The sequence below is a fragment of the Amblyraja radiata genome, chromosome 2, assembly GCF_010909765.2.
Source record: "Amblyraja radiata isolate CabotCenter1 chromosome 2, sAmbRad1.1.pri, whole genome shotgun sequence".
Lineage (NCBI taxonomy): Eukaryota > Metazoa > Chordata > Chondrichthyes > Rajiformes > Rajidae > Amblyraja > Amblyraja radiata.
In genome coordinates, this window is record NC_045957.1 from 80,977,137 (window position 1) to 81,000,759 (window position 23,623).

At 45.4% G+C, this 23,623-nt stretch overlaps 1 protein-coding gene across 4 annotated transcripts in view; it reads left to right on the forward strand.

The window, feature by feature from the left end:
- LOC116990944 (cadherin-18-like) overlaps positions 1-23,623 on the forward strand; it is a 794,245-nt gene that overhangs the window by 466,075 nt on the left and 304,547 nt on the right. The window contains exons 1-2 of one of the 4 annotated variants that reach the window (XM_033049131.1): positions 9,279-9,510; positions 11,857-12,031. The exons of 1 other annotated variant lie outside the window; for it this stretch is intronic. The gene's annotated coding sequence lies outside the window, so the exon portion shown is untranslated. Of the gene's footprint in view, positions 1-9,278; positions 9,511-11,856; positions 12,032-23,623 lie in introns of those variants that run through there. 2 more of the 4 variants (XM_033049142.1, XM_033049150.1) reach the window with 2 other exon arrangements.

Sequence of the window (23,623 nt, forward strand, 5' to 3'; positions counted from 1 at the left end):
TTTTCCCTACCTTTCTGAGCAACAGGGCCGGACTCTGTGCCAGAGGCCCGGCCGCTGTCGCTACCCCCGGGCAGGCTGTCCCCCCCAACCGTACTCAAACAGGAGTACTTATTTTCAATGTGTACAGACACTGGGGTACTCACTAGTCCCTGCCTCTGCCCCTTGCCCTTCCTAAGCGTGACCCACATGTCTCTCTCCCGTGGTTTTGGAGTGAACACTTCCCTATAACTCCTCTCTATGACCTCCTCACTCTCCCTAACCAGACAGAGGTCATCGAGCTGCTGCTCCAGGTTCCTAATACGGTCCCTTAGGAGCCCCATCTTGATGCACCTGGTGCAGATGTGGACGTCTGGAGGGCCATCCGACTCCTTGACCTCCCACATCGGACATCCAGAACAGTAAACTGCCCTGGCCCTCATTCTCCCGCCTTACCCTGGATACAATACAAGTACAATACAATACAAACTGCTGGAAGAAATCAGCAGGGATCTGACTCACAATCAACTGCTCCCTCTTGTCCTTTAAACTGTACCTTTACTAAAAAAAAGCACTGTACCCTTAGCTCACTGTACCTTTACTAATGCACTGTACCTTTAACCAGAAAGCAGAAATGCTAACCTGAGGTTGCACCCAATCAGCTGCTTCCTCTAGTCTGCTACCACCAATCAGTGGCTTCCACCAGAACCCTTCCTATGAAGTGTGGAACGTTACAGATTTCGGTAAAAGCCCCGCTCTCGATTTAAAAAGTCACCTCCCAGAAACTCCTCCTGTTGCTCCAACGGCTCCCAGGCCTCTGTGAAAGCAAGCCCCGCGCTCGATTTAAAAACTCACTGCCCAGAAACTCCTCCTCTTGCTCCAACGGCTCCCGGGCCATGTTAGTTAACAGAGTAGTGTTGTTGTCCTCCCATGTGGTGCCATTCTGTGTGGACAGCGTCTCAGCTTAAGTGTCAATTTCCATGATATTATTTGTTCTATAAAACATTTCATCTGATCTTTGATTGAATTGAAAAGCATATGCAGTTATTGTATCCACCAAGGCTTTCAATATAACCTGAGACTGAGACATTTTGTTCTCTTCTTCCAATGTTGTTCCCATTAAAATTGATGAAGCTACTGCGCAACACAGTATTTTTCCTTCCTTTCCACTGCCTGTTAATTCACTAACTCAATTAATCGAAACATATAAAGCCTAAGCCCATGCATTTGGCACTGCAGTTTCAAAAACTTTGTAACATATGTCGCCTATGTATTATTGGCTTCTACCACTTCAATAATTGTGCCACACGACCAATAGTTATCTGTGTATATTGTATAATGTTTCAAGAGAAGTTCTCAGAAAATCTATCCATAGGCTCTGTCTTCTTGTCTGCATTGAGAAAAGGTTGCATATCAGTCCTTGGGTATAATAAAGTATAAAGGTACACAAAAATGCTGTAGAAACTCAGCGGGTGCAGCAGCATCTATGGAGCGAAGGAAATAGGCGACGTTTCGGGCCGAAACCCTTCTTCAGACTGATGGGGGGTGGGGGGAGAAGGAAGGAAAAAGGGAGGAGGAGGAGCCCGAGGGCGGGGGGATGGGAGGAGACAGCTCGAGGGTTAAGGAATGGGAGGAGACAGCAAGGGCTAGCAAAACTGGGAGAATTCAACTTTCATGCCATCCGGACGCAAGCAACCCAGGCGGAATATGAGGTGCTGTTCCTCCAATTTCCGGTGTTGCTCACTCTGGCAATGGAGGAGACCCAGGACAGAGAGGTCGGATTGGGAATGGGAGGGGGAGTTGAAGTGCTGAGCCACCGGGAGTTCAGGTAGGTTATTGCAGACTGAGCGGAGGTGTTCGGCGAAACGATCGCCCAACCTCCGCTTAGTCTCCCCGATGTAAATCAGCTGACATCTAGAGCAGCGGATGCAGTAGATGAGGTTGGAGGAGATACCGGTGAGCCTTTGTCACACCTGGAACGACTGCTTTGGTCCTTGAATGGAGTCGAGGGGGGAGGTGAAGGGGCAGGTGTTGCATTTCTTGCGGTTGCAACGGAAAGTGCCCGGGGAGGGGTGGTACGGGAGGGAAGGGAAGAATTGACAAGGGAGTTGCGGAGGGAGCGGTCTTTGCGGAAGGCAGACATAGGGGGAGATGGGAAGATGTGGCGAGTGGTCGGGTCATGTTGGAGGTGGCGGAAATGGCGGAGGATTATTTGTTGTATTTGCCGGCTGGTGGGGTGAAAGGTGAGGACTATGGGGACTCTGCCCTTGTTGCGAGTGCGGGGATGGGGAGAGAGAGTAGTGTTGCGGGGTATGGATGAGACCCTGGTGCGAGCCTCATCTATGGTGGCGGAGGGGAATCCCCGTTCCCTGAAGAACGAGGACATTTCCGATGCCCTGGTGTGGAACGTCTCATCCTGGGAGCAGATGCGGCATAGGCGGAGGAATTGGGAGTAGGGGATGGAGTCTTTACAGGGGGCAGGGTGGGAAGATGTGTAGTCCAGATAGCCATGTGAGTCAGTTGGTTTGTAGTGTATGTCGGTCAGAAATCTGTCCCCTGCGATGGAGATGGTGAGGTCAAGGAATGGTACGGAAGTGTCGGAAATGGTCCAGGTGTATTGGAGTGCCGGATGGAAGTTGGTGGTGAAATGGATGAAGTCAGTCAGTTGTGTGTGGTTGCAGGAGGTGGCCCCAAAGCAGTCGTCAATGTAACGGAGGTAGAGGTCGGGGATGGGGCCCTGGTACATATTGAACAAGGATTGTTCAACGTACCCGACAAAGAGGCAGGCGTAGCTGGGGCCCATGCGTGTGCCCATAGCTACGCCTTGTGTTTGGAGGAAATGGGAGGAGTCAAACGTAAAGTTGTTGAGGGTGAGTACCAACTCTGCTAGGCGGAGGAGGGTGTCAGTGGCTGGGTATAGGTTGCTCCTCTGGTCGAGGAAGAACCGGAGGGCTTTGAGGCCATCCTGGTGGGGGATGGAGGTGTAGAGTGACTGGACATCCATGGTGAAGATGAGGGGGTGAGGGCCTAGAGAGTGGAATGCGCGGAGGCAGCGGAGAGTGTCTGAGGTGTCTAAAACATAGGTGGGAAGGGATTTGACCAAGTTTGGAGTCAAGGTATGTGGAGATGAGTTCGGTGGGGAACGAACAAGCAGAGACAATGGGTCTGCCGGGAGAGCCGGGTTTGTGGATTTTGGGGAGATGGTAAAAACGGGCCGTGCGGGGCTGGGGAACGATGAGGTTGGAAGCTTGGTCGGGCAGGGCGTGGGAATTGATGAAGTCGCTGATGGTGCTAGATATGGTGGCCTGGTGCTCGTCAGTGGGGTCATGGTCCAAGGGTAAGTAGGAGGAGGTGTCCGAGATTTGGCGCGTGGCCTCAGCTTTGTATTGTTAGTTTACCACACCAGCTGTCTTCTTGTATCTTAGAACTCCTTTTCCCATTATCATGGTTTAATCATGTAATGAGCATTAGCCATAAACTGCACACCTGTATGCGGGGTTGGTACGATGATCCATATAACTGGCGTGGTGAAGAGGAATGCCAGGGGAAAGTGGCATTTCCCCTTTTCCTCAGATAGACACAAAAAGCTGGAGTAACTCAGTGGGACAGGCAGCATCTGGAGCTAAGTTACTTCAGCATTTTGTGTCTATCTTTGGTTTAAACCAGCATCTGCAGTTCCTTCCTACACATTTTGTCCCTTTTCCTCAACTGGAAACAACAGTGAATGGGACCAAATACAGATTTATTACTCATGCCATCTCTAAGCTTAGCTTGGTTCACCAACCTTTAATGTTTACAACTATAGAGATGGGTAAAGTTTATTGGAGAGGCTGAGAGGAAAAAAATGGCCAAGAGCAGCGCAGCCTTGAAATTCATCGCCTTTGGATAGTAAACCCATTATAGCAAGTGTAGGAAGGAACTGCAGATGCTGGTTTAATCCAAAGATAGACACAAAAAGCTGGAGTAACTCAGCAGGCCAGACAGCAGCTCTGGAGAAAATGAATAAGTGATGTTTCAAGTCGAGACCCTTCTTTAGATTTTTTAGCAGTGCCTGTGTGTTGTAGTCTGAATTCAACAGAACGAACTTTGGAAAAAGAAGAGCTTGTTGAGCCATTGCAAGTGTATTTGGTGTAACCGTCAGAGGATGAATTTCTTTGTTCTAGTACAGCATCATTCACTTTGGGTCAGCATGTGCCATGTGGTCACATTTACCTTTTGCAGTTGCATTGCGTACATGGCAGCAGAGGCTATCCCAAGAAGCAGAGCATCCATGAGCTGGGCCAATGCTGAAGGGGCCCACAAGGTATTTTCATGGATTGGACGAAAAGGTGATTGCTGGCAGGACAATCAAATCTGTATGAAGCATAGGCTGTTCAGTTCCTTTTCCGTTGTAACCAGGAATATGTAGTCTAACTGTAAGCTATGGGGTATCTGGTAAAGCAGTGGCATTTCAGCTATTTACGATTTACGTTAACTGAGAAAACAAGACATAGAACATAGAGCAGAACAGCAAAGGGCCAGGTCCTTTGACCCATAATGTCTGTGTCTATCATGATGCCAAGATAAACTAATCCCATCTGTCTTCACATGATCCATATCCCTTCATTCCCAGCATATTCATGCCCTTATCTCTAAGACTCTTAAATGCCACTGTCGTATCTGCCTTCATCACTATCCGTGGCAGTGTGTTCCAGACACCCAACCCTTCTGCATCTGCATGTACAACTTGCCCCACACATTTAGTTTTGAGGTACTGTGCAGAAACAGGCCCTTCGCCCACCAAGACCGCAACGACCAGCGATCCCTGCACATTAACGCTATCCTCCACATACTGAGGACAATTTACATTTATACTAAGTCAATTAACGTACAAACCTGTACGTCTTTGGAGTGTGGTAGGAAACTGAACATCTCGGAAAAAACCCAGCAGGTCACGGGGAGAAGGTAAACTCCGTAAAGACAGCACCCTTAGTCAGGATCAAACCCGGGCGTCCAACGCTGCAATGCTGTAAGGCAACAACTCTACTGCTGTGCCAACTTGCTGCCCATTAAACATCTTTCAACTTTGCCCCTCTCACTTTATGGTCTTAAGTCTTTGACATTTCCACTCTGGCAAAAAAAGGTTCTGGCTTTCTACCCTATCTATACCTGTCACAACTTTATTTATTTTATCAGATCTTCCCTCCACCTCCGGCACTCCAGAAACAAAATCCAACTTTGTCCAACCTTTCCTTGTAACTCATGCCCTCTAATCCAGATAGCATTCTGGTAAATCCTCTGCTGCACCCAGGCCTGTTGAATTTAAGTTCACAGTTGGTACCAAGTGAGGTGCTAAATATATTATGAGAAGGACCTATAGAGTCTGAAGAAAATGAAAACAGATTGGATGCAATGGTTCAATGGTACTTTATTGTCACATGTATGTAGGTACAATGAAATTTATTTTTTGCACACAGTTCACTAAAAATCTTAGAATAAGCACATTGGCAAATAAGTTATAATGTGAAGAATTATCCAAGTCGGTAGACAGAGTAGAATAGCAAAACTTTGTTCAAATGTTGAATTATTGGGGGGTTTTCAGAAAGGGGAGTCCTTCAACATAAACACAGAATAATAGCACTGAGGTGCAATAGGTAATTGGGAAGGTAAATGCAATAATGCAATCTTGGCCTTTACTGCAAAGTGTGGAATTCAAAATACAAATTTGCTACAACTGCTCGCTATGTTGGCAATCGGTATCAGTATATCTTTATTGTCATTTTCCTGAGTACTCACATACCCAGAGGAAACAAAAAAACATTACTCAACCAGTGTCCATTCAGTGTGCAGTACAAATAACAACAAATAACTAGAAATAAAAAACATATATCATGAACAAATTAAATTAAACACTCTACTCTCTACTAAACATCAACAGGCGTTCCGATCGACAGCTGCTGCAGTGTGTCCAGGTTGATGGTTGGTGCGCGATACTTTGGCAGGGGGCTAAGTCCGTTTATCAGTCTTATAGCCTGTGGGAAGAAGCTGAGGAGCATCCTGCTGGTTTTGCAGCTAATGCTCCTGTACCTCTTCCCAGATGGCAGGATGGAGAATATGTGATGCGATGGGTGGTAGGGGTCTTTGATGATGGAGATGGCTCTGTTGATACATCTCTTCCTGTATATGTCCAGCAAGAAAGGGAGTGGAGCACCAATAATCCTGCTGGCGGTCTTCACAATCCTGTCAAGTTGGTGCCGTTTGTACGCCTTGCAGCTCCCGAACCAGGAAGTGATGCCGTTGGTTAATGTGCTCTCGATTGTCCCCCTATAAAAAGTTCGTAGATGTGTAGTGGGGAGACCTGCTTTACGTAGTCTTCGGAGAGGGTGTAGTCGCTGCTGGGCTCTCTTGACCAGTGCTGTGGTGTTGGTTGTGGACATCAGGTCATCTGACAGGTGGAGTCCTAGGAACTTCACGCTGCTGACCCTTTCCACATCAGCTCCATCGATGTGCAGAGGTGTATGGTGTTGTTTTCCCGCCCTCCTGAAGTCAACCACCATCTCCTTAGTTTTTCCCACGTTGAGAATGAGGTTGTGGATTTGCACCATCCTGTGAGCAGCTCCACCTCCATCCTGTACGCCGACTCATCATTGTCACTGATGAGACCCACCTGTTGTGTCATCAGCAAACTTGTTGATGAAGTTGTTATTGAGTCTAGCAGTACAGTCGTGTGTAAGCAGACTAAACAGCAGGGGGCTTAGGACACAGCCTTGGGGCGAGCCAGTGCTCACGGCTATGGTTTTTGATGTCCTACTTCCCACCCTGACTGTCTGCTGCCGTTGTGATAGAAAGTTCAGGCAAGACAGTGCATGTGTGGATTATGATGTACCGTTTTAGTCTCATTCAAGAAACAACACTTGCCCAGAATGTAGAGCAGTTTCTGAAGCTGGTGTTTGATGAGAAAAAAATCAGGAGACTGGTTCCGTACTGCCGGATCTTCTTACAAAATGGGAGGTGATCTTGCAGAAACATATGAGATCCTGATTTGCGGTGACAAGGTAAAGGCTGGTGACAAGAGAATATTTTCTCTTGTGAGAGTATCCATAATTTAGAAGCTTGAAAGTGAAAAGGGATTACCTATCCCCAGAGAGCTGCAGTGGCAGAATCAATATGTATACTACCACAGATGGATGTGGAGGCCAAGTCAATGGATATTTTTAAGGTGGAGGTTGACAGATTCTTGATTAATAAGGATGTCAGTGGTTATGGGGAGAAGACAGGAGAATGGGGTTGCGAGGGAAAGATGGGAAAGCCATGCTTGAATCAGCCTGCTCACGTTTCTTATACTTTTATGATCTCTCACCTCAGCCAGAATATGCATGATCAGTCAATGCACCTAGATATAGTAGATATAGGTTTAGCAACACCAATAGAATTAACATCCTTATTAAAGTAAATGGGTTGAACTTGCATTAAAAAACAGCAGACAAAGTAATTTATATGTGTGCATTGGGCTTCTGTTCATTAATGTAACTAATGGTACCTTTAAACCTCTGGTGTGTACTATTCAAGATGCTGGCCTTGCTGTTCAGTGAAGTGTTGAATTGAAATGTAGCTGTGACTTATGGATGGACAGGTAGTGCAGTACTTTTCTTGAGACTGGACTCGAGAGTTCCCTGCAGCTGATCACAAAGGCCCACTGTTCTTTACTTATCAAACCATTAGGTGAACATCCAAATAATCTGTGGAAAATTATTAACACGTTGTCAAGAAATATACCTAATTTTAATGTGTTAGTTGAGATTCTGGACATTTTCCCTTCAGAGTGGGTGCAAAATGTTGTTAACTAGTCATAGAGTCTTATAGCATGGAAATAGGCTCTTTGGCCCAACTAGCCCACACCAGCCAACATGTCCCGTCTGCACTAGATGGAAGGAACTATTGGAAGGAAAGTTGTTAGTCACACAGCATTTGCATTTTGATAAGTGTCCTGGTGTGAACCAGTTGGTGGCATCCTCCCATCTGATGGAGATGCTTGTGGGTTTATGTGACATTACTGAAGTGTGAGCCCAAAAAAATGCCTTGAGTTTCTTTCACCACGCCATCTTTCCCAACCAGCTTATCATGCAGTGAGATGTATTATGGTGTTCTTGCTATTTATTTGGTTGAATTAAGTTAACTATCTGTGGGCTGGCCATTGAATCAGAGCTTTTCCTTCCCTGCATGGTGCAATATCAGACATGGCAATTTGAAGTGTCACTCCCATTTACTTGCAGGAACCGGCGGAAGAGAATAAGATCAAATGTTAGAAGTTATCAAACAATCTCTAACATGCACCAGAAAATTAACTGACCAGCCAGCAATGAGTCGTGCTTTGCTTAGCTGGGCATTGCAATCTGCTCCACATTAGTTTCCAGCCTGGTCCATTGCACCAATCATCCCCCTTGCTCCCACAAAGTGATTGTACGTACATCTGTCAGATGGGCCGCACAGATGCTCTGTTAATTACACCTTAGCTAGTGTGTCCACGATGCGAGGTAAAATCACAGCTGTTATTTTGTCTCACAGTACTTTTCATTCAAACTCGAGGAGACAGCAAGTGGAACAAGGTGCCAATTTCACCATGAATTTTGCATGAAGTCTATCTGAATTGCTATTTCTCATATGACAAGAGTATAAATTATATCCAGTGACTTAGTTTCAAAATAATTGCTGCAATTTTTTTGTGCATATTTTCCAATTTATTCTTGTGCCTGTTGAGTTAGGTGCAATTTTGTAGAATGAATTCTATTTGCCTTGAGCTCTCCAAAATCAGGGCACCAAATGACATCCCCTGAGCTGAAGCACACATTCGGTGGTGGACTCTGGCCCCTTGATGAATGAGCTATAAGTTAAGTGTTTGGGAGATGCAATGGCTTTGCACAGAGTGCAAAATTTATTAGCAGTTCACTTCCAAAGGGATCATATCTCCCTGCCTGTGCACTCCCACTCCACCTGACTGCCAAAACCCCCTTGCCCAGGATTGATGAGTTTACACTGAAGCTCAGCTCTTTCCATTTCTTAGTAGTAGTGTGAATTTGGCTGCAAGCCTTTAATTAATTAACGTTCTCGTACAGTCAAGCAGTGTGCTCTCTGCATTCATTGTTATTTTGTTGTGAAATGCTTGATGTGAAAAGGGAGTGAGTGAGAAAGGAAAAGGGAAATAGAGAGAAAGAGAGGGAGAGAAAGAGAGATAGAGATAGAGAGAGATAGAGATAGAGAGAGAGAGAGAGAGAGAGAGAGAGAGAGAGAGAGAGAGAGAGAGAGAGAGAGAGAGAGAGAGAGAGAGAGAGAGAGAGGGAGGAAACAGGAGAGATGAAAAGGAAGGTAGGCACATGCCTAACCAATCAGGGAGGAAGCCTTTAAGACGTGCAGAAACTGTTCATCAGAGATTAGAGATTTGAAATCACACAGTCGCATGCATCTCAGAGGAGTAGGATCAACGGAGACACCGATGCAGTGAAAAGCCTAAATCTTACAGATTGAGTAGTTTGTTAAATGTTGGAGAAATCAGACAAGGTAAGACTGATTCCATTTGTGGATTTTGAATTAAAGGTGTCTAATATATTGTTGCAATTTGTTTTTTTTGGAGGGGATAGGAAAAATGGTAGGTTTGAAACATGATGTCAAGTCTGGCTATTGGATGCATTTTTATAATTGATTGCTAGTGTTATGATCTTACTGGGGCTGTTGTGTATTAAATATTAATTTGATGTTTGGTTGATCAGGCATTCAAGTGTGATTTTCCCTGGTGTATTGAAGACAAACATTTCTACTTCAAATGGCATTATAAGCTGTATGAGATGGCAGTTTCCAGTAAATGAAAGAAAAATATAGTTAAAAATGGCTTTTAAATAGACGAGTGAAATTATTTATTAGGCTAATCCATAAGATGTGCCTTAAAAAGTCTTGAAAGTCTTCAGTTTAGATAATGATTATCCTATTTATCATAAAAGGAGCAACTGAATATGACAGGAAAATTAAGCATTATGACCAAAATGGGAACAGTAAGTTTGCCTATTTATGATATGACTTTCAAAGCGCTGAAAAGTTATAGTGTATTTTCAACGTTTTATTTAATTTTCAAACCTATTTCAGATTTTGTATGCAGGTTCTGTGTTGCTCCATGTGGAGGCAGTTGTAAATATTTAAAATTATCAAATATGTAGCAGCAATCTTGAACACCAACCTGTTTGCCATACAGCTAAGTGCAATGGCACGGCCCACATTTTGTGGTTCAGAGTAAGCAAAGTGGTAACATTAGGTGGATGGAAGTTAGGTGGATGAAAGTTAGAATTGGAACAGAGGCAAACATTTTTAATGGATTAAGTTCATTTAGGCAGATATTTCTTTCAAAGTATAGTGTGGCAGGTTTATGTGTGCTTTTAAGCCGCAAGGGACTCTTGCTTTGAAATTCAATTACACAACACTGTTCTTTTTGCTGTCTATGCAACTGAAAATTGATTTATTTCCTGAATGAATCACAAATATTGACTCTTTCACCTTTTCTGTGTGTCACTCTGGATGTTTGACCAGACACATCCTGGCATCATCCTTGCGCCATCAGTCACCATAGAAAGTTCCTTTCAGAGGTCGGTAGGTAACTTGGACATCATTGTATGGGACACCTGCCTTTGAGCATTCCCAGAATAACTTGATATTTCCAGCAAACCACTGGACTGGAATCATAAGCTCATAAGTTATAGGAGCCGAATTAACCCAATTTGCCCATCAAATCTACTCCACCATTCAATCCTGGCTGATCTAGCTTTCCCTCTCAACCCCATTCTCCGCCTTCTCAACATAACCCTAACACCCATACTAATCAAGAATCTATCAATCTCTGCCTTAAAAATATCCATTGGACTTGGCCTCCACAGCCTTCTTTGGCAATGAATTCCACATATTCACCACCCTCTGACTAAATAAATTCCTCATCATCTCTTCCTAAAGGGATGTTATTTTATTCTAAGACTATGGTCTCTGGTCCTAGACTCTCCCACTTATGGAAACATCCTCTCCACATCCACTCTATCCAGGCCTTTCACTATTCGGTAAGTTTCAGCGAGGTCAATGCAGACTGGTTAATTACTTTCACCCTTGGGTCTTTCTTTCTCTCCCATAATGCATTATTCTTCTCACACCTAGCCAAGCCCCATCCCCCAACCAACCTCCCGTCCTCTGCTTTGACTCAGCAGTCTCTCTCCCTGCCACACTCCCTCCCCCATCCATCCCCACAATACAACCACCTATACAAGTACCACACCACAATCCCCATAGCAGATTCCCATGCATGAAGCTTTCTACCCTTAGTGTCCATGCAGCAAACCAGATCCCTAATGCTCCCCCTTTGAATAGTTTGCAGCCAGCTGAATGTGTGGCCACAACCCACCCAGGGTCAGGCCAACATTAAGAGGGTCAGGCAGCATATTTTTAGAGATCACCTTGTTGTCAATTGCATCCAAAGCATGAGGTTCTGGACACAAAGAAGTTTCAACAATGACTAGAAAGGTTGTTGCCTCTCCACTGCTGAAGCTATTTAGCACAGCTTTTCAGATACATTTGCATTTCTAAGTACCTGGCTTTAATTTAACTCTGGTTGGTCCTTTATGGAAGCCAGTTATCATTCTGCACAATCAGAATAACAGAAACAATTAATTTTGCAATGCTAAAGCATGAGAAGAAATGCATCAATGCTGAAAATTGAAAAACATGTCAAACAATATTTCTGTGCTTCAAACTTAGCTGGTATGACATCACAGCACATTTATCGAATGGATGCACATGGCCAATAAATATGTAAAAGATATAATTAGACATTGCTCACTGATTGGGACCAGGATATCATCAATTAAATATCAACAGGACTTGAAAGAGAAAAAGGAATCGAGCAAAATGGAACTTTTCATGAAACAGTTCCAGATCTGCCCCTGGGAGAACTAGTTTGTGGTTGATCTATGTATGGAGGTCACCAAAGGAAGAACAGAAGACTGAAAAATGTGAGTAGAGTATATCAGCTGTATTCAACCCATGAACTCAGGTAAATTACACATCACAAGTCTTTGGAGCGGACTTTTTATTTCATTATTGTTTTCTCATTAAGAGGTACTGAGTTGATGATGATGATGATGATGCTGTCGTTTGACTGAGATGTTCATACGTCATATGTGATAGATTCAAGAGAGTTTAATCTCATGTGTCGCAGATAGGACAATAAAATTCTTGCTTTGCTTCAGCACAACAGAATATAGTAGGCATGGATACAGAACAGATCAGTGTGTCCATATCTATATTACTAAAAGTCTGTTCTTGACCGGTTTTGGCCATCTGTGCTGCGATTTCTGAGAGAACGCCGCCACCTACGGCCGTCATTTTTTGCCACCTCGCTCAGAGCCACCCTCCGCCATATGTGTGCCGAGGATTTTTCCCGTCGATGAAAAATTACAGAGATATTAATGTTTTTACAAAATTCCCCATTCTCTCTGCTGCCCCTGCTGGCGGCAGGGGGGAGGGACTATAAAACCAGGAAGTGGTGTGCCTCACAGTCTCTTCAAGATGGAGGAAGGCAGAGGGTCACGTTTCTCTGAGTTGGGAATAACACTGAACACATGTCTACTCAAATATAAGTGTCCTTAGTGGTTCTAAAACGCTTGCAGAATGTGTCTATTGGTTCTAAAATGTTGGCAAAAAGTGTCTATTGGTTCTAAAATGTTTGCAAAAAGTGTCTCTTTTGGTTCTACAATGCTTGCAGAATGTGTCTTTTTTGGTTCTAAAATGAATGTTTAGGTTCTCCCCCCTTTCCTCTCCCCCCCTTTCCTCTCCTCTCCCCCCCTCCTCTCCCCCCCCCCTCCTCTCCCCCCTCCTCCTCTCCCCCCTCTCCTCTCCCTCCATCTCCTCTCCCCCCTCTCCTCTCCCCCCTCTCCTCTCCCCCTCTCCTCTCCCCCCTCTCCTCTCCCCCCTCTCCTCTCCCCTATCTCTCCTCTCCCCCCTCTCCTCTCTCCCCTCCCCTCTCCCCCCTCTCCTCTCCTCCCCCCCTCTCCTCTCCCCGCCCTCATCCTCTCCCCGCCCTCTCCCCCCCTCTTCTCCCCCCCCTCCTCTCCCCCCTCTCCTCTCCTCCATCTCCTCTCCCCCCATCTCCTCTCCCCCCCTCTCCTCTCCCCCCCTCTCCTCTCCCCCCTCTCCTCTCCCCCCCTCCCCCCTCCTCCCCTCTCCTCTCCCCCCTCTCCTCTCCCCCCTCTCCTCTCCCCCTCTCCCCCCCTCTCCCCCCTCTCCTCTCACCCCCTCTCCTCTCCCCCCCCCTCTCTCCCCTCTCTCTTTCTCCCCCCTCCCCTCCATCCCCTCCCCTACCATTCCTCCACTAAACCCCCCTCCTCTCCACACACCCCTCCCCCCTTCCCTCACCCTCCCCTCCCCCCTCCCTGCTCCCCACCTCTCCCCCCCCTCCCCTCTCAGCCCAATCTCTTCCCCCTCTCTTCCCCCTCTCTCCCCCCCCTCTCTCCCCCCTCTCTCCCCATCTCTCCCCCTCTCTCCCCCTCTCTCTCCTCTCCCCCTCTCCTCTTCTCCCCCCTCTCCACTTCTCCCCCCATCCCCCCCTCTCCTGCACCCCTCTCCTCCCCCCTCTCCTCCCCCTCTCTCCTCCACCTCTCTCCTCCCCCTCTCTCCTCCCCCTACCCTCCCCCTCTCTCCTCCCCCCTCCCCCCCCTCTCTCTCTCTCTCCCCTCCATCCCCTCCCCTCCATCCCCTCCCCACCCTCCCTCCCTCCCCTAATCCCCCTCCCCTCCACACCCCCTTCCCTCTTTCCTCCACCCTCCCCCCTACCTCCCCCTCCCTGCTCCCCACCTCTCCTCCTCACCCCCTGTCAGCACCCCCTCTCTCTCCCCCTCACTCTCACCCTCTCTCTCTTCTCCCCTCCACCCCCACCTTTCCCCCCTCACCCACCCTCCCTCTTCTCCTCCTCTCCACCCCCCTCTCCCTCTTGCCCCTCTCTCTGTGTCTCTCTCTGTGTCTCTCTCTCTCTGCCCTCACTCTCTACCCACGCCCCCCCCCCCTCTCTCTAGGTGTGACTGCATGTTGGGGGCTATGCGTCAGTAGATAGGGTGTTTATGGGGTAAAAATAGCAAATTAATAATATTAATATAATATCAAGGGGGGTAATTAGCGTGAGGGGGGGGGGGATAGTTAGTGTGTGTGACGCTGCATGCCGCCTCCCCCCCCCACAAACGCACGTTGGGGGAACAGACCCAACGGGTCTGCACTTGGTCTAGTACCATTATATAAATATATACACACATGGATAAATAAACAGATAAAGTGCAAATAAACAGATAATGGTCTATTAATGTTCAGAGTTTTGTTTGAGGAGTTTAATAGACTGATGGCTGTGGGGAAGCGGCTATTTCTGACCTGGACGTTGCAGTCTTCAGGCTCCTGTATCGTCTACCTGAAAGTAGCGGGGAGATGAGTGTGTGGCCAGGATGGTGGGGGTCCTTGATGATGCTGCCAGCCTTTTTGAGGCAGCGACTGCGATAGATCCCCTCGATGGTAGGGAGGTCAGAACCGATGATGGACTGGACAGTGTTTACTACTTTCTCTAGTCTTTTCTGCTCCTGGCGCTCAAGTTGCCGAACCAAGCCATGATGCAATCGGTCAGCATGCTCTCTACTGTGCACCTGGAGAAGTTAGAGAGAGTCCGCCTTGACATATCAACTCTCCGTAATCTTCTCAGGAAGTAGAGGCGCTGATGTGCTTGGTTTTGCTGGTGTTGAGGGCCAGGTTATTGTGCTGGTATCATTTGGTCAGTCTGTCGATCTCTCTTCTATACTCTGACTTGTCCCCATCAGTGATGCGTCCCACGACAGTGTTGTCATCAGTGAACTTGATGATGGATTTCGCACTATGACCGGCTATAGAGTGTATAGAGTGAGTACAGCAGGGGGCTGAGCACGCAGCCTTGAGGTGCTCCTGTACTAATTGTTATCGGGGCTGACACATTTCCACCAATATGAACAGTCTGTGGTCTGTGAATGTGGAAGTCGAGGATCCAATTGCAAAGGGATGCGCAGAGACCCAATTCTGCGAGTTTGGTAACCAGCTTGGAGGGGATGATTGTATTAAATGCCGAGCTGTAATATCAATGAATAGCAGCCTGACATATGAGTTTTTGTTGTCCAAGTGGTCCAGAGTGGAGTGGAGAGTCAGCGAGATCGCATCCACCGTTGATCTGTTGTGGCGGTAGGCGAACTGCAGTGGGTCCAGGTTTTTGTCGAGATAGGAGTTGATTTGCGCCACGACCAACCTCTCAAAGCACTTCATCACCACCGATGTTAGTGCCACTGGTCGATAGTCATTGAGGCAAGTCACCTTGTTCTTCTTGGGCACCGGTATAATTGATGCCCTTAGGGGCAGAATTAGGCCATTTGGCCCATCAAGTCTACTCCGCCATTCAATCATGGCTGATCTATCTTTCCCTCCCAACCCCATTCTCCTGCCTCTCCCCATAACCCCTGACACCAGTACTAATCAAGAACGTAAACTGCTTCCCACAGACCCACAGCCCCATTTATATCAACGGGTCGATGGTTGAAAGGGTCAAGAACTTCAAATTCCTGGGCGTGCACATCTCTGAAGATCTTTCCTGGTCCGAGAACACTAACGCAATTATCAAAAAAGCTCATCAGCGCCTCTACTTCCTGAGAAGATTACGGAGAGTCGGTTTGTCAAGGAAGACTCTCTCTAACTTCTACAGGTGCACAGTAATGAGCATGCTGACCGGTTGCATCGTGGCTTGGTTCGGCAATTTGAGCGCCCTGGAGAGGAGAAGACTACAAAAAGTAGTAAACACTGCCCAGTCCATCATCGGCTCTGACCTTCCTTCCATCGAGGGGATTTATCTCAGTCGCTGTCTCAAAAAGGCTGGCAGTATCATCAAAGACCCACACCATCCTGGCCACACACTCATCTCCCTGCTACCTTCACGTAGAAGGTACAGGAGTCTGAAGACTGCAACAACCAGGTTCAGGAATAGCTACTTCCCCACAGCCGTCAGGCTATTAAACCTGGCTCGGACAAAACTCTGATTATTAATAACCACTTTCTGCTATTTGCACTTTATCAGTTTATTTATTCATGTGTGTATATATTTATATCATGGTATATGGACACATTTATCTGTTTTGTAGTAAATGTCTACTATTTTCTGTGTGCTTAAGCAAAGCAAGAATTTCATTGTCCTATACAGGGACACATGACAATAAACGCACTTGAACTTGAACTTGTTTGTTAGACCTCTTTGGTGGCTGTAAAATGCAACAGGTGTCCCGCTTGATGTTCATCAGTATCGGGAACAGAATACTGGTCATTAATTAATTGCTGTCTGTGGGAGGTGACCATGCAACCATTTGCTGCTACCAGGCACGTGCCGTGAGTAATTACTCAGGGTAGGCAGTCAGTCGGCTTTTTAAAAAAAATTTGAACTGCGCATGCGCAGATTGTTCCCTCAGTAAAAATAAAAACAGTAACAATTCAATTTGCCCAAGGCTTCCTAGTCTCCTTTATTCTGAATTACTGAATGGGTGGGTGGTGAAGATTGATGGCAAGTGGAGAGATGGTGGGAAAAACGGGGAAAAGTTGAATCAGTTGTCATCTTATTGAAAGACAACACTTGTTCAATTGGGGGGAGAGTTCCTTTCACAGCGTGTGGAGAGTCTGTGCCAGGGGTAAAGTTGTGGGGAGGGCAGTAGTGGGAGGAGGGGGTCGGGGATAATGCCAGTAACTCACTCACTCACCACTGCCGCAGCCCACCGGGTGCGAATCCACGCACTGTAGCCGGGGATAGAAGCCGCTCGGGGAGCTGCGAGCGGCCGCCGGGAGCCGACAGCAGAACTGGCCGCCACTTCAGCGCCTTCTGCCAATCCTTAAATTCCCACAGCCGAGTAAACTCAATCGCGTTGTCGGAATTTAAGGACATGAGTGAGGCCAGCGAGCGGCAGGAGAGAGGTTTTTAGACGGAGAGCTGCCAGAGGTGAGCGGGAGCCGGCAGAAGGCGCTGAGGTGGCAGCCGGTTCCGGTCCGGCCCGGCCACTCATAGCCACCCGAGCTGCTTCTCAAGCACTGGGACACAGGGGGTGGGACACAGGGGGTGTGTTGGGGTTACCTAAAAGTGGAGAACCTTTGTTCGGCTGTAAGCTGCCCAAGTGAAATATGAGGTGCTGGTCCTCCAGTTTGCATGAGGCCTCACGCTGACAATGGATGAGGTCTAGGACAGAAAGGTCATTATGGGAATGGGAAGGAGAGTAAAGTGGTTAGCAACTGAGAGCTTCAGTAGGCCTTGGTGGACCGAGCACAAGTGTTTGGCGAACAGTACCTCTTAGGTATTTTGCAACCTAACAATATGGACACTGAATTTTTCAATTTTACGTAACTAATCTGCAAAACACCCCTTTCTCCTTCTTCCTTGTGCCCCTCTGGATGTGCACCAATTTCTCCCCTTCCCCTTCCACCTATATTTTGTCCTCTGGCTTCGCATTTTGAGCACTTCCTCCATCCTTATCTCACACCTTTTGTCTTTTCATCATTGGCCTTTGTCAAACCATCTGCCCAACAACCTCACCACTCCCCACTTGCATCTTTCTATCACTCACCAGGCTTTCTTCTGGTTATCCTCTCTTCCAGCATTCTCACCCTCCCCACCCAACATAATCAGTCTGAAGAATGGTCCTGACCTGAAACGTTACCTATCCATGTTCTGCAGAGATGCTGCCTGACCCGCTGAGCAATTTGTGTCATTTTTTTGTCAACCAGCATCTGTCGTTGTTTCTCCATTCTACCACTCTAAATCCTATGTTCTGTTTTTCTTTGCTGTAAAAATCATCTTTCATTAGGAATTCCTATTACTACACATTGTTGCACGATCTAAAGGCTGGTACGAGGAATATTAGAAGGAATGTTTCAGCTACAGGAGAAGCAGATGTTGTCACCACTTTTCCCAAGACAATGCCCTGCTACAGCTCTGAGCAGCTGAATAGTTGAGCAGAGTGGGAGATGAAAAGGATGATAGATTCAGCATGTTGAAACTGCTGAAACTGGCTGATGTGATCTTGCCGTAGTGAATCATTAAATATCTGGTTGTTGCCTGATTCCACTCTACCTTTCTGTTCTGCACCATTCTGGGATGTTCAGGGGTAAAGCAATGTAGGTGTCCTTCCCTATGGATAGGATATCTCCCCTGTGTTCTGCTACACAATTCTCAAGTGTTTCTACCAGACCGGACATTTATCAATAACTTTGTCTTGCTGTCAACCAGCAGTGGATTACAAATTTGTTTTCTGGATTGAATATTTATCCATGGCTTCTTAAGCGATCCCCTGTCGTATCTTGGTGCACTTTGCAGCTTTTTTAGTGTTGTGTCTATTGATGGGAAAAGTGCTAAAAGAAGGAAAGATGTGTATTTTCTTCACACTTTTCTTGGACTTGGGTCATACGAAAGCTCCTTTGGAACAAGGCAATTGTTATAGTGTTGAAAACACAGCAGTCAATTTGTCCACAGCAAGTGACACAGTAATCATTTGTTTACGACTGAATTTGAGAAATAAATATTGGCCAAGTCTGGAGGAAATACACCTGCCTTTTTTTAAATAGTTAGTTTATTGTCACGTGTATCGAGGTACAGTGAAAGCTTTTTTGTTGCGTTCTATCCAGTCAGCAGAAAGACTATACATAAAGCAAAGCAAATTTGTCCCCCACCCAACACATCCACCGACCCAGCATTCTACAATCACTTGTGTTCCTTTTGACACTTAATGCTCAAGCTCCAAGAAGCACCTCCATCTTTAAAGTGAAGCAGAATGCTGAGAATTTTTGATTACTAGAATGCAGTTCATGCTATTTCCAAGTTCCCTGGGAACTTAGCTATCTCAGTGTGAAGACAGATATAGTTTTCCCCTAGAAAACATGTTATCAACAGGACCCAACTTACAAGCATTGACAGCACCTTCTGAATATGAAAAATGAACAAATTGATGGAAGAATAAAGGAAGCTTATTAATGTATAAGGAGAATAAATTACACATTAGGAATAAGGTATATCAGGAAAAGATAAGTTTTAAGGACAAATATTAAGAGCATCACAAACATGGTAGAAACAAAATAAAGCAGTTGAGAACGGGATCAAAGCAATGTAATGCAGTTCTTAATTCACATCTTTGAGATCGAATTTGAAGGAGAAAAAACATACTTAGTTAATAATACTAACTAAGGGATAGTCAAGGGATGGAATCGAAAACTCCTTTTGAAAACTATTATAGAATGAAGGATCTTTGGAATAGCTGTAAAACTACAGTTGAAGCTACTTTTTTAATGGTTGCATTGTATTGATTAAAAAGTGAATTCACTAACGCTAGGAGCAGGGATGAAATGAGTGTGGGTTTTTTTTCATGCTTTTCTTTCACAAAATTCATTAAAAAATGTTTAAATGAAACGAGAAACTGCAATGTAAACAGAGCAAACATTTAACACTCTAGAATCGCTTTAACTTTGTGTTCTATCTTGCTGTCTCCGTTTCATACAATAGCTTAACTTTGTTTTTCTGTTACACAATAGTAGCTAGAAAATGAAATGAATGTTAGATTCACTGAACTTGTCACTTCTGGAGATCAGTTAGGATATGTGAAATTTAATGCACACGAGGATGAAGTTGGATCCCATTACAATACTGTCTCATTGCTCAAAGATGACTGGCAGATCTGACTATGTCTTCCTTTCCACAATCGGAGGATGTTTTTTTTTATTACTACTCTTGTGGGTTTGAAATGGTAATTAGAAATTCAGATGCAATTTAGCCTCTATCAACAGGCAGCTCCCACAACACGGGAAGCTCACAGTTTTAACAGCACATGCACAGTAATAATAAGTACAACAATAACTGCAGATTCAGATTCACCTTCCTGGAAATATCCATTTGTTACTAATAGACCATGACAATGCCTTTGCTTTGTTCTTGAAGATGTTTTGGGCGGTTAGGTGGCATTTGAAGTGAGTCACTCTGTGTATTCCTGATGCTTCAACTCATGGTTCTCAATGCTATCCCAAATACTACCCCTCCACTTTGAGAAGTCATGAGCAGAGATTCCCAGGAGTCAGCGGGGATGTTGATTTTCTTCAAGGAAACTTAGAGCACATCCTTGAAATGTATGGCCTGTATACCAGATGACCTTCTCCCACATCAGATGTTAGAATAAAGTGTCTACTGTGGGTGTCTGGTGTCAGGCGTGAAGATAGTACTCGGTTTAGTTTATTGACAGCCACTCAGTATGGTCAGTCCATGTCCAATTGAGGATAACTAGGATCTCAGCATTGGGCATGTTAACCTGTGATAATGTATTGACTTTTATTTGTTTCCATGGATTTGTTGGATTTTGTCAAGACAACATTGGTGGTATTTTTCTAGTACCTTCAATTGTCTGCTGTAGTCTGGTTCTCAGAGCCGTTACCACCAGGGGGGGGCACACGATGGCAGCCTCGTCAACAATTTGTCTGTCTTTTTGTCTTTTTTTGTTATTTTTAGTGTGTTTTAAGTTTGTGTTAATGTTCTTTGCTTTGTTTTATGTGCGGGGTGAGGGAGGGGATCGGGGGAAACTTTTTTCAATCTCTTACCTTGCCGTAGATGCGCTTGTTTTCTGGATCATATCTCGGGTCGCTCTATGGCCTAACATTACCACTGCAGCAGCATTGACTTTGGTTGATGGAGGAAAAGTGTATTTGAAAATATTATTTGCGGATTTCACCATCGAGGAGCTCACAGTCTCGGCTAGAGACCGATGTCGGGAAGCTCCAAACGACACAGAAGGTTTCGACCAGCCCTGACCTGGGGTCCGATCGCCCGGCGTGGGGGAGCTGAGATTCCCATGATGCAGGAGCCTGATCTCCCCGATGCGGAGGGCCCGACTGCCAGCTATAGGAGCCAAGATTGCCCCATCAACAGAAGGCTCGAGGCCCCCCAATCGCGGGAGAACAAAAAAGGAATTGATTGAACTTTTTTTTGCCGTCCATCACAGTGAGGAATGTGGAGGAGTCACTGTGGTGGATGTTTATGTTAAAATGTATTTTATGTGTTCTGTTGCTTTTTATTGGTATGACTGTATGGCAAATGAAATTCCTCGTATATTGCAAAACATACTTGGCTAATAAAATATAATTATGATATAAGACTACAGGGATAACAAATGCATGGTAGACCGTATGCCATGATTCAATTAAAAATAATATTTTCAAATACACTTTTCCTCCATCAACCAAAGTCAATGCTGCTGCAGTGGTAAAATTAATCTTCAAAGTCTGCCTATATCGAGAGGCAGGTCCCACGATATGGGAAGCTCGCAGATTAAACAGCATATGCACAATAATAGTAAATATACAATAAATACAAATGCTAGTGCAAAACAGCAGACTGGTGCAAGATTGTAGTTCAATCTGAAATAGTGCAATAAAAATACAATAACATAACAACCAAATGAGGAAAGGTTAAGAGTAATAGTACATGGCAGCACCTCTGGGAATGGGATGTGAAAGAGATGATTTGTTCAGGAGTCTGACAGCAGTGTGGAAGAAGCTATTTTTAAGTCTGGATAACTGAGCTTTCAACCTCTTGTATCTTCTCCCAGAGTTAAAAGAGAAAAAATGGAATGGCCATAGTGGCAGGTATTCATGACACCATGACACAAAGTTTCCAATCTCTTTCCTGTACTTTGTTTCAGCCAAGGACAATGGTATCATCGGCAAACTTGCGCCTGTACTTGGCAAGTTTATGTAGGAAGGAACTGCAGATGCGGAGAAATCCCACGCAGGTCACGGGGGAGAAGGTACAAACTCAGTGCACGCCGTACCCGTAGTCAGGATCGAACCCGGTCGAACCGTGTTGCTATGGCAGCAAGTCTGCCACTGTGTCACCATGCCACCAGTGAATTTGTGATATGAAGCATAAATTATGCTTTCCCTGCGATGCAGATCACCACGTTAGTTTAGATAGAATATGCAGCAACAGTCCTGTGCTCTACAAGCCTCGTACAAAAATTGGTATTTTTGTCATTTCATATACATGTTTTTTACTTAAGTATTCAAATCTTGTAATTTTATATAATGACGGCAGTTCTTACTCGTATTTGGAGGTCACGGTGGCACAGCAGTAGAGTTACTGTTTTACAGCGCCAGATACCCGGGTTCAATCCTGACTACAGGTGCTGCTGTATGAAGTTTTGTATGTTTTCTCCGTGGTGGGTTTTCTCCCGGTGCTCCAGTTTCCTCTCACATTCCAAAGACATGCTTGTTTGTCAGTTAATTGGTTTCAGTAAATTGTACCTTGTGTGAAGGATAGAACTAGTGTATGGGTAATCATTGGTCGGCACAGATTTGGTGGGCCGTAAGGCCTGTTTCTTTGCTGTATTTCTAAAACCTAAAATTAAAACTGCATAGAAGACTTGGAACCTCTGTCTTTCCACCAGCTTTTGGGCAAGTTCTAAGATTCCTCATAAAAATAAAAGGAATGCCAGGGTTTAGGAATGCCAGGAACATCTGGGCCACAATGTGCCTGGTATCGTGTTGACACTTATTGAAAATAACATGTAGTGTAGCGTATTTCATGTCACACCTATTACAGGCTTAAGGAAAATGATGTGTGATACATTAATACGTAGATTCTGACACAAGCGATCTTCTAGCCCAGTTGCTTCATGCCCTGAACATTACTCAGACCTTTGGGCATCTTTGCACTAACAATGGGATTACAAAAGTATCGATTTTCTTTTTGTGTCTTATGTGTTATCTTTGAGTATTGTTTACACTGGCCTGTTATGCTGCTAAAGGTAAGAATATCATGGTTCAATTGTCGATAATTCAAGACTCCTGACATGCATAAGGATGGCATAAGACATTTAGGGAATAATTTAACCTCTCTTTATTTGTGTCCAATCTGTTTCAGTCACATTTCAATATGAAAGCAATAACTTTTTTTTAAATGAAAAACTATTTGTATTGCTACACCATTGGGAATTCCAAAGAACTGCCAGAATATGAGTTTGTGGCAATTTTCTGGGTGTGATGTGGCAGTGAGAAGTTGTTACACCCATTGGAAGATGTTCATTTCTGAGTACAGGGTGGTATTCATGAATACTGTGTGTCAATGACTGAACAGAATTGCCAGGATTCAACTGGGATGGCACAGTGGAGCCGCGGTAGAGTTGCTGCCTTACAGTGCCAGAGACCCAGGTCCGATCCTGACTACGGGTGCTGTCTGTACAGTCTATGTATATTCTCCTTTGTATGTTCTCCACATGACTGCTTGGGTATTTTCCGAGTGCTTCGGATTCCACCCACATTCCATACGTAAAGGTTTGTAGGTAGATTGGCTGTAAATTGTCCCTAGTGTGTAGGATAGTATTGGTGAATGGGGTGATCGCTGGTCGGTGGGTCGAAGGGCCTGTTTCCGCGCTGTATCTCTAAACTAAACTAAACCACCATTGGTTGAGTGATCCTGGACAGGCAAAGTACCCCCAGCACTTCTGTTGCTGCACACCGTCTGTCGTCCGCCTCTGCATTCGGCCCAGGTAAATAGATTCAATCTAATTACCCCTAATTCCGAAGA